General features: G+C 34.3%; 1 pseudogene; it reads left to right on the top strand.

Annotated features, from left to right (window-relative positions):
- Positions 1-276: 276 nt before the first annotated feature.
- LOC116589539 lies at positions 277-394 on the top strand (annotated as a pseudogene).
- Positions 395-6,213: the final 5,819 nt, after the last annotated feature.

The following is a 6,213-nucleotide window of genomic DNA, read 5'->3' on the forward strand; positions in this document are numbered from 1 at the left end:
ATATCTTCTCCCATTCAGTAGGTTGCCTTTTTGTTTTGTGGATAGTTTCTTCCACTGTGCAGAAGCTTTTTATTTTCATTTAGTCCCACTGCTTTATCTTTGCTTTGCTTTTTCTTGCCCAAGGAAACATATCTAGAAAAATGTTGCTAAGTCCTCTTAAAAGAAATTACTGCCTATGTTTTCTTCTTCAAGTTTTATGGTTTCAGCTCTCACATTTAGGTCTTTAATCCATTCTGAGCTTATTTTGTGTGTGGTTTAAGAAAGTGGTCCAGACTCGTGCTCGCTTCGGCAGCACATATACTAAAATTGGAACGATACAGAGAAGATTAGCATGGCCCCTGCGCAAGGATGACATGCAAATTCGTGAAAGAAAGTCGTCCAGACTCATTCTTTTACAGCTGTCTAGGTTTCCCAGCACCATTTACCGAAGATACTGTCTAATCTCTATTGTATATTCTTGCTTTTTTTCTCATAGGTTAATTGACCATAAAAACATGGTTTTATGTCTGAGGTCTCCATTCTGTTCTGTGGATCTATGTGTCTATTTTGTGCCAATATCACACTTTTTTTTTAATCACTACAGCTTTGTAGTACACCTTGAAATTTGTGATTGTGACGCCTCCATTTTGCTCTTTCTCAAGATTGCTTGGCTATTTAGGATCTTTTGTGGTTCCATAAATTTCAGTATGATTTGTTCTAGTTCTGGGAAAATTACTGTTGGTATTTTGATAGAGAGTGCATTGAATCTGTAGGTTGCTTTGTGTGGTATGGACATTTTAATGTTAACTCTTCTAATCTGTGATCACAGAGTATCTTTCCATTTGTTTGTATCATCTTAAATTTCTTTGATCAATATTATAGAGTTTATCTAGAGTACAGATCTTTCACCTCTTTGGTTAAGTTTATTATGAGATATTTTATTCTTTTTGATGCAATTTTAAATGGAATTACTTTCTTAATTTCTCTTTTTGCCACTCTGATATTAGTGTAAAACACAACAGATTTCTCTATGTTAGTTTTGTATCTGCAACTTTACTGAATTTATCTATTATTTCTAATAGTACTTGGCAAAGTATCTGAGATTTTCTTTCTATCATATCATCGGCAAATTACTCTCATTTTTTCTGTGCAATACCAGTGTTTCTTATCTCCGCCCCTCCTCTAACAAGAGCTTTTCAAAATCTACAATGAGATGTTCTTTCATTCTGATAGACTCCAGCATTTTGTATTATTCTTTTCCCATTAGCCCTAGGTGATCTCACCCTTTTCCTTGGCTTCAATTACAATATACACATGTTGATAAAGTCAATTCTTGATTTTTCTCTCTAGCTCAAATCTATATATTTTACATCCTACTAGATATTTCCATTTGAGTGACCCATAAGTACCAGGTTTCCTATGTTAAAGATGAGCTCATTATCCTCCCCCATAAAATATTCTGTTATTTCTTATGTCAGAAAGAAATACCACTTTTTACTTGATTGTCCACACTGGAGATCCAGATATCATTCTCTGCGCTTCATTCTTTCCCACCTAGTCAGCCACTGAAAAGCCACCTGACCATGTTCAAGTCACTGGCTATGATACTGACTTCAAAATATTTCAAGTATTCTTTACCATCTCAGTCTCAATAGAGTTTTACTGGAGAGGTGTTGTATAATCATCAGCTACCAGATATGGGAGATTACACACCCAGAATTGTCTCTATCTAATAGTTGGGAGATAAATTAGAAGTATGACTGTATACTCTAGAATAAATATTTAGAATTTTGGAGAATTTGAGGTGTATGTTTATTAAACCTTGGTATATGGATTTTTAAAAATTTGATACTTGAGAAATTCCGTATTATATTCAATGTTGGGAATATATGGATATAATTTTCTAAAGTGTGAAATTGATAAATTGTAACACTACTTAACTGAAATAGTTACCCTTGATGGCATTTAAATCTAAAAAATGTAAATAGAACAATGTAAAAATTAGTAAAATTTTGCAAAAGGAGAAGATGAAGAGAATAATAATCAATAATTAAAATTTAAATTTCACCATCTTGTATTCACCATGTTTCTGTTCTTACTTAGGGAAAGAAAAGAATATAAGAAGAAGCAGGATAAATTTTTAGTGTGTAATTTTCTTCATTATTTTGTTATTTTCTTTTATTTTTCAAATATAGATATGAATTATTTTACTCTAGATAGGTACATTGTATTTGTATTTGATTTGAGGCATGATAATAATAAAAACTAATAATAACATCTAAATGATTCTATTGTTTAATAGAAATTCTAAGTTTGTATTGTTTTCTTTTTTCTATAAGAATTTAATTAAAAAATTAAGAAGATGTATAGGAAGGAGGAAACATAACAGAATATTTTGTCAATTTCTTTGCTGTATTAGTACATAATAGATCATTTATAATATAAAAAGTGTTTAAATAACCATTTGTAGTTTTGGTAAGCTTATTTTCAAAAATTTGAGATGTATTGTTGAATTTAATAAGACATAAGCTTAAAGCTCTGTAAAAATGTATCTGTAAGATAAGACCTTTTTTTTTTTTAACTTTTCTTTGAACTTTCTTTAACAATAGAGTAGGTGAGAGAAATAAACAAAGTAATTAGCATTATAAAAATTATCATTATATGGGAGGTGGGGGTACCAGGTGGTGGGTATTATAGAGGGCACGGATTGCATGGAGCACTGGGTGTGGTGAAAAAATAGTGATACTGTTATGCTGAAAATAAATAAATGAAAAAAATTATCATTATGAAGATATCACAAAAATATAGAAAACAACAGATGTTCATAAAAATTTAAAAATTATTTAGTGAAAAAATGTTTAGAAAATATTCACTTGTGCTAAGTAACAAAAGAAAATTGAAGTAAAATTCTGTCAATACTAGTGAAGAAAAAAATTGGCAATAGCCAATCTTCACTCCATTTAAAGCACTAAAGAAAAGACTTCCCATCCTAATCAGAAATTTTATTTTACTTTATTTTTTAAAAGATTTTATTTATTTATTTAGTTGCCAGAGAGAGAAAAAGAGAGAGAGCATAACCAGGGAGAGAGGCAGGCAGAGCAGGCCCAGAGAGAAGCAGGTACCCAACTGAGCAAGAAGCTAGATGCGGCACTCAAACCCAGGATCCTGGGATTATGACCTGAGCTGAAGGCAGACGCTTAACCAACTGAGCCACCCAAGCATCCCCCAATCAGAAAGTTTTAAAAGGCTACTGGGGAATTGTATGAACTTCACAAAACTGTGGCACGCTGTCAGTAGTAGACTTGACTTTGAAATCATGCATGGCAAGAATACTCATGTTTTCTGCTTCATTCTTTTCTTTTATTGTTATTTTCATTGTTCTGGTGGTCTTTTTGATCATTGATTTACTTGAGAATGTCTTCATCCTTTTTCCTGGTACAGAGCTCCTAAAACCCTTATAAACCCTTATAATGTCCTGAATAATAGAAGTCAGAGAAACATCTTTTATTTTCATAACGAGCTCCTTTCAACCATACCTGAGTTTGTACTAATGAAGTGACTCTCGGAAGGTAGGGCTGGCTGCCAGAGGGACAAACCAAGTGATTTCAGCGTTGGAACTTTCAACCCCACTCCTAACTTCCAGGGACGGGAGAGAGGCTGAGGTTTGATTTAATCACCAATGGTCAATAGTTTAATCAGTTGTGTCCACATAATGGAATCTCCATAAAAAAACCTAGAATAGTGGTTTGGTGAGCTTCCATATTAGTGAACACATCTATGTGCGGGGAGGGTGACATACCCTAGCATCAAAGGGAAAGAAGCTCTTGTTCTCAGTACCCTTGCAGACCTCACTTTATCTACATTTTATCTGGTCATCCATTTTATCCTTTAAAATAGATTGGCAAACATAAGTAAATATTTCTGAGTTCCATGGGCCATTATATCAGATTATTGAATAGGTATAGTGGGTAACCTGTCTTTGTAGCCAAGTTGAATACAAGTGGGTAAGTTGAGGATATGTTACTTGACTTGCTGCTGGCCTCTGAAGGGAAGGCAGTCTTGTGGGACTGAGTTCTTAAATCTGTAGAGTCTGACACTAACTCTAGACAGATTAGACCTTTCAAATTAGAAGCAATTCTTTGCTACAGTAGATTTGAAATCATAATGTATGGGGCATGAATATACATAGTAAGCTAGCATTTTGCTAGTACAAAGATAACTACTATGTTCATATAGATCTGAGTTTCTTAAATTTTATTTTAATTCAACAAAGAGTTCTCAATCAAATTTTATGATTTTTCATAACAGCATGGGGCCCATGAATTTTGATGTTCCAACATAAAAAGATCATGTTGACATAAAGTTTACTGAGGACCTCCATTTATCCGTGGAGATATCTTCTCCTAACACAGTAATTTCAACTGAACCCAGAATTTCATGGCAAACTCTGTCCTAGTTGGACATTATATCACATACACTGGGTTGTGTATTTGTGATTCTGAACAGTTTTAAGGGACTGATATCAAGAGCCAAGTGTCTCTAAATTGATTCCAAAACGCAGAAATTACTTTTGTAAATGAGTCTCTTAATCCCTTGCTATTCCAGATACTTTCTATTTCTTTGTTTTTGCTTGCTACAGTGTTGTGCCTCAGCACAAAGATGGCAGGACTGAATTTGATGGCACATCTCACCACAAAGAGATGGATTACAGAGTTCTTAAATGATTCAGCTAAGGCACATGAAGAAAGCTATGTTGTTCACCTGTACTCTATAAAACTGATGGAATTACCCCCAATGAGCATGACAAATCCCTAGCAGTAAATGCAAACCTTCTGCCTCTTATAGAAGCCCATTAAAACTTGAAGAATCCTATTGCTCTTAGAAATAGTCTTTGATGGCCCTAAAGTATCATGGAATTGCATACAAAGTCTCCCAAGAACCAAGTTTAAAAATTCTCACAAGCTGACTCTCCTCCAACTGCCAGGGAGAGAAGCCAGAATGCCAACTAAACATTACCTAATTGCATTGCTTTAAAAAAAGCCGTTAGTGAGAGACAACATGAGAATGAGCTAGTTTGTTGAGGCATGCTTCAGTTGCAAATAGTACCTATTCCTGTCTCTTTTCTATGTGAATACAAGATTGAGATAGTCAGTATCAGAACCCAAACTGGAAAATAGAAACCAATATTAAATTACAAAGAATAAATTACTTGGTGTAAATTCATTGCATGCATGCTACACTATAATGATAGAATATTGATAGGGATAAAGAGACATATTTTACACAGCAGCTGACCTCAAGAGGCTTATGACTTAGTACAGGAAAAGTAATAGGCATGCATGCATGACTAGAGCACAAATATGAATCACATTTTATAATGGAAAGGCGAGCAAAGTGTTTTGACAGCAAAGAGGAAGGAAACTCTTCTAAGAGAGTAAATTCTGAGTGAAGAATAGAAAGTTTACTTGGATTTCACAGGAGTATAGAATTCTAAGATAAAGGACTCCCACTGGCAAAAACAGAAAAACTAATGAAAGTGCATCTGGTATACCAGGGTCAGCACATTATGTGTTTGGACCCGACCACTACAAATGTTTAAATGTGTAAAGGGAAATTACGGTTAGGGCAATATATACCAAAGTAGGACTATTTTCTACTGAAAATCAAGAGTCATTGAAGATTTTTGAGGTTAAGCATGATATAAAATGAGCAAACTTTACATTTTAGGAAAAAAGTAACTTTGGTAATTATATAAAGAAAAACACGCCATGTGCACTCAATAACATTCAATAAACAGACAGTGTTTCAATAAACAGTGTTGCATAGTTGTTCTGAATAGGAAGGCAAGGTATAAGGCTAAACAATAAACGTTTTTAAAAAAGCCTGTTCTTAAGTATGTGTAGCCCCAATGAAGGAGATAAGATATTCTGGTAAAACCATAAATATGAGAGCTACATGTGCTAAGTGTCCAATGAGTGGCATGGAAAACACATGGAAAAGAAGTGGGAAAGCAGTTGAGAGGAGATGTGATAGAATGGTGGTGAGAGCTTCATGCAGGAGGTGGGACTTGAGAGAAGCCCTGAGGACAGAATGATGCCCAACGTGTGGCAAGAAAGAAAAGGCATACATTACACAACAAAAATAAGGGTGGGGAGGAGTGAACAACTGGAAATGTGCTTAGGGTGAATAGAAGAATAATTGTTGAGAGAATACAGATGAGGACGTATTTAGAGA

The sequence above is a fragment of the Mustela erminea genome, chromosome 4 (genome assembly GCF_009829155.1).
Source record: "Mustela erminea isolate mMusErm1 chromosome 4, mMusErm1.Pri, whole genome shotgun sequence".
In the NCBI taxonomy this organism is placed as follows: Eukaryota; Metazoa; Chordata; class Mammalia; order Carnivora; family Mustelidae; genus Mustela; species Mustela erminea.